This window comes from Anser anser (assembly GCF_964211835.1).
Source record: "Anser anser genome assembly, chromosome: 1".
Taxonomy (NCBI): Eukaryota; Metazoa; Chordata; class Aves; order Anseriformes; family Anatidae; genus Anser; species Anser anser.
Window position 1 is genome coordinate 99,156,646 of NC_139720.1, and position 10,512 is coordinate 99,167,157.

The 10,512-nt window shown below is 45.0% G+C and overlaps 1 long non-coding RNA gene across 2 annotated transcripts; it reads left to right on the forward strand.

The window, feature by feature from the left end:
* The first annotated feature begins 316 nt into the window (after window positions 1–316).
* On the forward strand, window positions 317–10,301 carry LOC310892444. 2 transcript variants are annotated; one of them, XR_014578138.1, is made up of 3 exons: window positions 317–2,080; window positions 2,998–3,047; window positions 3,274–10,301. It is a non-coding gene; the product is annotated as an uncharacterized lncRNA (long non-coding RNA). The 2 variants fall into 2 exon arrangements; XR_014578139.1 differs by lacking the exon at window positions 2,998–3,047.
* Window positions 10,302–10,512: the final 211 nt, after the last annotated feature.

Sequence of the window (10,512 nt, forward strand, 5' to 3'; positions counted from 1 at the left end):
GTTTGTACTGTTTCTGTTCTTAGGGCACACTTTCTCTCTTCTTGCTGATTCCATTTTGCATTCCTTGCTGCTCCCACAGCTTTTTCTTCCCAACATCATGCAAGCTGATAGCAGAATCAACTAAGTTCTCCCATTTCTGTACATGACTCTTGTTTCTTTGGGTGTGCTCTCTGCTGATTTTCTTCCGTTCCCTTCGGTGCCATTTTCCTTGTTTGTGTGACTTTTCATGATCCTATCACTGGAAAACAAGCAGCCCCTCTGGCCCTTTCTGGAGATGGGTTGGGTTTTTTAAAGCTCTTTCTGTTGCTAACTGCTACACTTTTTTTCAGTTCACACATTTGACAAGCAGAGTCATCCGAGATCAAATGAGATGTAGTTCAAAGCCAGTGTCCTGCCTGCAGTAGTGGCCAGCAGCAGCTGGCTAGGGAAGAATGCAAAGACACAATGAGCAGAAAGGGATCTTCCCAGCCATCACCAGTTTAGGGATCTCTTAAGAATTGCCACAAATTTCAGCTTTTCAGGTTTGTTGTCTTCCATGTGATTTCCTTTCAAAAGCCTTTCTGCATCTCCTTGGCTACTCTTATGGTGCTTTTTCGTTAAGGCTACGTACTTTCAAGAAATGAGCAAAAACTGTGGCACATTCCCCTCACTGTGCTCCACGGGCGTACACCACCAGCCTGTGACTCCTCTAATCATGCCATTACAAGGATGCTCCAGCCCTGGGCCACCTACAAACTCCAGGGGCTCCTGAAGTGTGTGGCACCATAAGGATCCAACAGAAGATTTATCCGCCCAAACCTGTCCGTGTGGTATCACTGTGAGGGTACACAAAAATCAGGGTGGCAGCCTCAGGCTGGGAACAGTGTGCCTCCCATTGCATGCACTAAAGGCAGGTGATGCTTAGGTGTGTGCTGATGACATGAGATAATTTTGATTTAAAGCACATGAGATAATTTTAAGTGTATATCCAAATTTATGCATGAAACGCAGTAGATGTACCCACTGTTTGTGATCCAATACAAGGGCTTGTACACTTCTTACTGGTGTAGGCAGAATCTGCTTGTCCCTTCTCATAATTTCCTGAATTCCCATCACATCCTTAATATATCTCAGTTTCTAAGGGTCCAGTCATTTGCAGAAATTATCATTTTAATGCCATGTATGATCATGAACTCTAGGCATGTCAGTGGCAGGCCACCATCTATTTTCACTATATGACCAGGGCTTGTCTTGCCACTAGCTTTTCCTCGTCAAGTTGGCATAAGCTTCTATAGATAGCTATAGAAGCTGATCTGTTCTTCTTTGCAGGCTTGACAGTCAAGGCAGCACAAGTGGCACAAAGGGGTCAACACCTAACTCTATTTTAGTCCTGCAGGGCTTTCACCTTCTGGGACTATTTTGATAGAGTGCTGGATAAGATTTCCAATAATCTCTTCACCCTCACCATGTGGTGGGGATGTTCTGGCATTCCACCACAGTTCTGAATTATAAACCGAGCAACAGCATCTCTCATTTCATGAGGTTTTCAAACTGAAAGTTTGAAACACTCACTGCTTAACAGGGGTGTTGTTTCTAGATGCTATTAGAGAGAGCCCTGACAGCAATAATTGGCCTTAATTGCCCTGAGGGCACCAATTGGCCTTAATTGCCCCGGGAAGCACTGATCTGGGTCCTTTGACCAGCACTGATCCTGTCTTCTGCTGTTCCTGTTGGGACTCCTTGGATGGGGTCTTGCACTGACACATCACCTCACCTTGTCTGGCTGTCACTGAACTGCCACTGCTCTGGCCTGCTCAAGCACTGTGGGGCTGTGCTTTGCTGGTGAAGGTGCTGTCCCACCTGTGTTGTGGCCACCCTCAGCTGCTTGCTTGCCCTTTCCTGCTGCTCCTGCACAGGTGTCCTGCTGGTACTCTCAGATGTGTCCTGTCTTGTCAACTCCATGTCAATAAAAGACGGTCAGTTCCCTGGTTCTTGTCAGGAGAAATGGCCAAGTATTGCTGTGATTTGTCTGGAGAGACAAGGAGATCATCATGTCTACAACCTTCAGGGAGATGCTGGAACCCAGATAAGCTTGCTTTAGGTAAAGTGCACACATTGATATTCTTCATGCTGTTGTGGTTTTGCTCTCTACTTTCCTGAGGCATGGTCGTGTCTTCCTTTGAATCCTTCCTGAGAGTAGGAAGCATTTAACTGTTTCGATCACATAATAGGTTGCTGTTCTTTGTACTTTTCAGTAAGGACAGAACAATGTATTTCCTATGAATTGCATTTGCCTCATGCTGGCCAATGCATGTCATCAGCATACGGATGTATTTTTCTCAGCTGATTTTCCTGCTTATCATTTTGGTTGGTATTACATGACAGCTAGGTCTGCAGTCCAGCAGAAATCAAATTGGTCATTGATCCTAGAGCAGAGTAACTGCAATGGTAGCTGAATGGCTAGCAGTCTTCAGAGATGTGCCTTGTATGTGTGAATCTCCTAGGCTCTGTTATCACACTGTAGAAATCCTCTTCACTGGAAGTCTGTGTCAATAACTTTACCACTCCTTAAGCAGCTATGCCTTCCTTCTGCAGAAGATACCCTGCTGCAGGGAGAAATGGGGCTGTTTCTCCATCTTCCATCCCTATTCATGAACTTTGTTATCCTCCAGTCTCCTGAATTGTTTCTGTGGGGTATGCTGGATTCTGATTTATTAACTGGCTTTCCTGCTTCATGAAAATTATTGTCTTTGGCACAGGCACTGGTTCTGCTCTAGCAGCCATTGTTTTGGTGCTGTCTTTGGTTCAGTTCAGCAGCCCTTGCTGCTCCTTCCATAGGCCTAGCTCTGTGTCTGAACAAACTGGAGTCCTTGCACTTCAGAGGTGGGGGCACTCGCAGGGATCTTTAATGAGTGTCCATGGCAGACTTCTTGGTTGTTGCTCTAAGTATGTTTCTTCTATATTATATAAGTACAAACATGTTGTAACATTCCCCAACAGCAGCTCTCATTTCCCCAGGGTCACTGTACTCACCAAATACATTGCATGTTTCCTTACATTACAGGCAGGTAAGGGAATTGCATGGCAAGTGTATCTCGCCACTTACCCCTTTTTCATCTCACTGGAGGAAAAGACTAACTTTTTTGTTCACGCACCCCTTGGCCAACTGTTAGTACCCAAACAGGGACATTTCTTCACAGGCTTGGGCACATAGCTTTGAGGCTGGCAATAAGAGCATCTCTGCACTGTTTTTACAAGTTTCTGTCTTTGTGTAGTCTCACTCTTTCTTCACAGGGATCTCACAGGATTGCAGGTTATCTTCTATACTGCCACATGCTTGCTTGGCAAGAACCAGAAAGGGCTACATTTATGAAACAGAATTCATCTGCTTAGGAACGAAGATGTCTCCTTACTATGATACTGCAGCCAGCATTAAACTATATGCATGTAGACTGACATACAAGTTTCCCCAGTTCTTCGTTCCCATTTTAAGACTGTTACATTGACTGCTTCAAGGCTACATCAGAACACCAGTCATTTGTTGGATCCTCCAATGTTAACAAGGCCCAAGGAACTGTGAGCCCTGAGCCCCAAACTAATACAGGCACAGGTTTCAAAGGCTGGAGACTTCACTTTGTTTAGCAGTTATTTTGTTAGTGCCAAGCAGGTATGTGTGTAAATCCCTCCTGTTGGAGATAATGTCTTTGATCCCTGGTATCTAAACTACCCACCTGTGGAAGGAGTCAGCATCCCAGGTCTGTGTAATAGTGAATCACTGTTACTCATTCCTTCCTTGCTCCCTGGACCCTCTCCAAGTTGGACCACTGGTTTTGGTGTATTTCCAGACAGAAACATGATGTTGGCAGCTTCTTGAATACTTCCTGGGCTCCAGAAACTGAAATCCTCAGCCTCTGCCCCCAGAGACAGCCCCTGAGGATGAATATCCTGGCATGTTTTTTGTAACAGGATCTGAAGAGGAACTTGCTGATTAACATGTCACAGAGATGTGCCCTGAAACCTCGTGGTCCCTTATCTGACCACAAATACTGCCCTTTTTGCCCAGCTGTAAGAAGCTTCATGCTTGGCTTTCCTTACTTACCCTTCTGACATGTTGTGCTTGGATGAGCAGCACCTCTGAAAGCTAGCAGGGCATTCTCTACATATGGCTCACCTCTTCCAGGCTGGGAAGAAAGAAATGTCTGTCCTGGCTGGTGTGACTTCAAGGTGGCAATCCACACTTGTGGAGCTGTCCTGCTTTGACAAGCACCATCCCGGGATGCATGATCCAAGGAGCCAGTTGAGTCTCTCATACAGGTCGGTGCCTTTGTTCAGGCATTCAGCACACTCCTTCCAACTGCTTAGCAAAATAAATGTGTTCAGAGGTGTAAATAATTTTGACAATTTAAGTGTTGTGTTAATACACTGATCAAAATGCTGAGAATTTTTAGGTCAGGGCGCATCTGTTCATCACAGCAATCTTGTTAAGAGGTAAACCCTCATAGCCTGCAAGATACTGAGGAAACATTGCAGGATTTCTGTTTGGCTGGATTTTTTTTTTTTTTCCCAGTATCAACTTGTGCTGGATCTTCACCACAGAAAGACTCCTGTCAGGGTCTTGAACACTAATCAGAGAGACCTCAGCAGAAAGCAGCATTAAACCAAACGGGACCTAAAAGGCCAGAAGTGTCTCTGCACTGCTTCCCAGCATCAGCACTGATGAATGGCCAAGGCTAATAACCATTAATCAACCCTACTAAATGAATTCAAGGAGTTTAGACAAAGCTAAAAGGAGCAGAGTCATGGGGCCAATGTGTAGAGCTACTGTCATTCATGCGAGGTTTGGGTCAGTTTCCTGCCTGTGCCACTGATTCATTAGCTAAATCTGGGCACCTCTGAGGCTAACAGGAGGTTTCCTGTTGTCTGCCAGGAGCTTGGCTTTGAGCTTTTATTCTCTCCTCTTCCCTGCTTCTGAAATAAGGATAGTGCTGCTCACCAGGGATGCTCTCTTCAGGCTTGCACTACCTAGGGTGTAACAAAAAGCCAGATCTCCTGTGGCCATTAAACTTCTTGGGACATTAGCCCCACCGTCTGGGTACAATGTGTCTTGCTTACCATGAAATTTCTCTGGGAATAAACCCTTTTGAGTCGATGCACTTCAGTCCTAACAAAGCAGTACAATTTGCATTACACATCCGTTGTTTTAGAAAACAATGGATGAAATCTGGAGCTCTACACTTGGTTTTCGCTCAGTCTGTCTTCTGTGGGAATATTGCCAGCCAAAGAACTGACTGAAGAAGCCCTGGTATTAACACTGTGTTTCCAGTGTTATTTGTCTGAGTAATATACTTCAGAGTATATTTATTAACCTGAGGTAAAGCCCAGGGAAATCTGTTGAAATCTTTGCATTGACCACAAGTAGCTTTTAGATCAGATCCAAAAATAAGGAAATATGCAGGTTCTTGAAAATCCAGGCATGTAGGCAAGAGGGATAATCTATTCCCTTTTGGGGGCTGGGGGAAATGGAGGCTGAGAGGTGAAACTGCCTGTCTGGTGCTGCTTGGATAATCTGATATTGACGCTAGGTAAATACATATGTTTTAGGAAGTACTGGCTATGGGATGAGGATGTTCAGTTGACGTGAAATGGGCTAAACTTTAAAGAGCAAATTAAAGACACTTCAAGAAACTTCAATTAAAAAAATAATAATCCCCAAGCTTCACACGGTTTTGGTATAGCATGAATTAAGGACCAACTTCTTTTAATTGAATCCAAAAAGCTCCCTTGACTATTCTCTCTTCCATTCCTACCTTCCCCCTCCTTTGGTGTCTGTAGCTGTTATGTTTTATTTACAGATAATTGGAAACGGAATATAAACTCTTTCAATAAGCCCAACTGGAACTCCAAAGAAATCAGCTATTAATGAGTTTACTTAAAGCAATCATGCTTAAAGGCAGTAATGATGGATGGATGAGGCAGCAGCAGGCATGTTCTGGCAGAAGGGATGAAAATCCACAGCTTCCCCTGGCTTAGGGAAAAGCTTGATCTCAACCCAAAACCTAGCAACCGACTTCCTCAGGTGCTGCCTTTTCTGCATTGAACTGATCTGGCTTTAATCACAGCTCTCAAAACTGACTTTCAAATAGCTGAAAATCTAGATCATTTGAATTATGGAGTGTGGTTCCTCTTTTTGTAATTGGCATATAGCTTAACCAGTGGTCAAGATGGGTCAGAATATGCCAGAGGAGAACACAGGACTCTGCTCAGAATACTAAAATCAGAGCAGGTTTTGAAGAAGGGGCTGTTCAGTTCTATCTCTGATAATTTCTTCTCTGTTGCTGCCTTCCCTGTCCCAGGAGCTTATCCATGCTAACTGATGGCTAGTTCTTGTCTTCTCCCCATGGCCAAATCCTGGAGTCCCATTTCTTGACTGTTTGTAATTCTAGCAGCACATGACTGACAAAGAAAGGACTCTCCATTTCCATTTTGACTTTCTCCTTTTTATTTTGCATAGATATATATACATTTGTTTTGTTTTTTTGTCACTTTTCTTCCTCTTTCTTTACTAGCAAATATTAAGTTTGAGCTGAAGTACATATGGCACATTTGATAAAGATGTTCTAAGTGGACAAATCACTTCCAACTATTTTCCACTCGCAAGGAGCAAAGGCAGTCTCCTGCCTGTATTCTTAACAAATCCCTCCTTGCTTTTATTGGCAATGCTTCTGTTTTGGCAGCAACTTGTCAAGTTTGGAGCTGGCAATCATGTTTTTTTAGCATTCTCAGCTCAAATGCAGGCAACATGTTTTCTATAAAAACACCCTTCCTACTCTTCGTTAGTACTTCCAACATTATTGTTTCTGGTACAGAAAGCAAACACTGGTAGCTTCCCCTCTCCCGTTACTGTAACCTGGGCTAGACAGGGTTGAAGTGACATAAAGTTTTCAGTTAGGAAAAAATATTCAGCGAAGTAACAAAAAGAAAAGGCCCCTGTAGAAAGCCCAGAATGTAGTCAGACACACAAGTGGCTGTCAAGGTTAAGAGTTGTAAACTGGCTTTGAATTAGCTGGTTGGTCCACACTGTGCCATGTGGAGATACTTGATTCAGGGTACTAGAAATGCTATGGTGTGTTAGCATCACAGCACTGTGCTCCATTCTTGTCCCATGAGTCTTTTTCAGCTCAAAAAAAAATCCTTAGAAACACATTACACAGGAAGCAAAACAAGACAAGCCCAATAAATTGGGTTGCTTTTTCCTCTCAGTATAGAAAACATGCAAAATGCATCTGAATCATCAAATGAATCAGGATCCTCTTTCCTTGAGCAATGAGTTTGTCCTTACAATCCTTGTTTAAAACCCTTCTGGCTTCCTGTGCATTTCACAAATTATTTAAAATCCACATCCCTGTAGAGACCTTACTTTAGGCTCCTAGACCTCTGTTGTCCTACTGCCTGACCTCCTTGGGTTTCCTGTCGTTGGTCCCCCTCGTGCAGGAAGGATACCAGCTCAGGCCATGCTGTGCTCTGGTCCTTCCTCATCAAATATCCTATCTCTTTCTCTGTTTGCTGCATTCTCACTTTGCAACAAGACCAGGGATAATGCAGCTTCACAGCTGCACATGGAAAAAGACTTCTTAACATTTCCTTCTAGCACTGTTGCTGACTTCCTCGGCTGTCTCATAAAGCTTAGGAAATCAGTTTAGCCTGTGGCCTCCATTTCCCTACACCTCCTATCCTGATTCCCGAATTCTTGCTCCATCCTTAGGAGATCAGGTAATCTGGGATGGGATTCAGTTTCAGATAACCATACATATGGATCTTAAAAATAAACTATGAGGCAATGAGGAAGTTAATCTCTGCTGAGAAGTTTGGAGACCTTTCTGTAGCCCACCCTGGGGTTAGGATGAATATCCCAGCCCCAGCAGAGAGTAACACAGCTCTTCACACTTGTCTTTCCTTTATCCGTTCTAATGGAGCCTCTGTCCCCTCAACACAATTCATTTTGGTGACTGCAATCATTAAAGGCATTGGAAATAGGGTCTGAGACTTATGCAAAGTCCTGCCTCAGGTGTCATGACCAATGAACCGATCACAGATGCCAGCTCCTCTTAGAATGTCATCCCTGACTTCGTACCCGATGGCAGATCTGTCACTCACTAGCCAAACATGTTCATACAGCTGAAGCCTTTAGGTGCACTTGTACCCTCAAAACTCAATGGAGTTGCTGTCATCCTCCAACTGTTCAGTGGCCTAGATGAAATTAGTCAGAAGTCTAAGTGCGGCTGCTAATAAAGATACTGTCTTTCTGCCTCAGAAAAAGCACCAGCTCCTTTTGCTACCAGATGTCCTCTTTGGCGGTTTGAGTCAACAAGGAGCGAAGTGATGAAGAATGAATGCAGGCTTCAAGTGGAGGCCTCAGGCCCCAAGTGGCAGCAGGGGAGACAGCAGAAGGGAAGTTCTCTATCGCTGCTGCCTGCTGGGGCTTGGAGTTGATGTCAGTTCCTACTTACGTTGCTTGTCACCAAAATCCACCAGAGACACTTGTGTGAACGTTCTCATGTTCAGCAAACTTCCCCTGTTGTTTCCACACAGGTCTCCTGGAGTGCTGCTTGCAGCCTTCACTGAGGGGTCTGTGGGTATGAAGGCTATGCATAGCTTTACCTCAGCACCACTACAACCTTGGGCAGCAAAAGTTCTCTCCAGCTTTCATTTCATTTACAGCAACAGCACTAAATAGGATTGTCCCAAATGGTCAGCTCTGGACTGAGCAAACTGATTTAGGGGCTGGTGACTCCCTCAGATTTCAGCATCTTCCAGATTTTTATTATTATTATTATTAAAGAAAATGTATTTGAATTTCCTGCACAAGACTTGGATTTCACCATTTCAGTTTTCTGGAACACTTTCTCCCATTCAGCCTAAGATAACTTAAAGAAGACAAATTTGCTTCTGTGCTATAATCTAGAGGCTTAAGTAGGTATAAAAACACCGCATGCGTTGACTCCCAGGAATTCAGTTATGTGACTTAGACTTGGAACAGCCACATTCTCTCTCTGCCCCTACCCTAGACTTTGCCATCATAAAATCTGCAGCTATTCTGCACTTGTTATTGTGATCTAATGCTCCCTAGCAGCCTGGAAAATATGGCCATCATGTGCAAGCGCTCACTACGGTAAGCTTGGTACTTAGCATTGCCACATCAAGGAAGCTAATCCTCTATAAAGCAGCTGCTTCTCTCAGCTCTGCTAGCAGAATTGTTCTTGGGCTTTAGCTTTGTGTTACAGCTCCACGTCTGTTGCGGTATACGACGATGGCACAGCGATCGGTGGCAGTAGCAATTACGAACTAGACCCTCACGAGTCTGAATGGCAGATGTGTGCATCTTTCCCCGGAAACATCTCCCAGGACAGCCTTCACGTTTTGACAAAGCTTAACCCAGGCCGCAGCACCCCAGATTCTGCCGTGCTCACACCGAAGCAGCCCTCCACCATCTTCGGAAGCCGGGCGCCGGCCTCCACCCCGCAGGGCGGCCGGGCGCGTGAGGAGGCCTCCCCCGGAGGCTGAGGCGGCGCTCGGCCTCCCCCTGGCGGCCTCGACCGGCAGCGCGCCGGCCTTTGTCCGCAGCCTGCGGGCAGCCTCAAGGCCCGAGGGCTCCGGAGCTGTTCCCTCCTGCCCCCGGACGGCCCCAAGGCCACCCTGCACACTGAAAGAAAAATAAATAAAATAAAATGCTAGTTCTGCCCTGATTCCCTGTTCTCGGACCACCTCCACCTGCATTTCACCGCATCGGGGACATTTATCAGCTTGTTGCTTACTGCACTCCTCCTTCCCCATACATCAACAATAGGCTTTTATTCGCTTTTCTGATAAGGCCCATCATCTTGCTTCATTCTGTGTCTTTCTCTGAGGTCTGCTTCAGTGAGTCCTAATGCCACTTTGGTGGCTTGGCACGCATCGGGAGGGAATAGCCATTGAGGTCCTTGGGATGTTGCTGGTCAAGCACCTTTCCTGCTGTCAGGGCACTGAAATGTAAGCTGTCACACTGTCTGTGCATTCACATCCAGGATACAACAGCCCCAGCCATTGTCTCTGCTAGAGAAACTCCAGATAGTCCAAATCCACTCCATTTCGAAGCCTTCCTTGGGACCTCTTTCCACCTGAGTGCCTATGGAAATCTGGCAGCACATATTAGCTATAAGAGGCAACTAGTTCGGTGTCAGTTTATTTATCTTATTTACCTTGTACTGTTTATCTCAGTGGTAAAAACTTATTGCCTCCATGCTTTTGCATCCAGCTAACTGATGTATTCATTTAGATTCACGTTACTGCCTTCCTCTTTCACTGCCCCTCATTGCTCTCATTGACTTCGAGTCTTGTATTAGGCTCTAAATTTCTGAGGCAAGGATCAACTCCTATGAGGTTTGTGGGTAAATACAAACTAGTATCCTAAGATCTCTTTGAGAACTACAGCTCTTTGGGGAAAGAAAATCCACAAGACCTCTTTGTCTTGGGAACTCCCTCAAGGTGCATACCTGT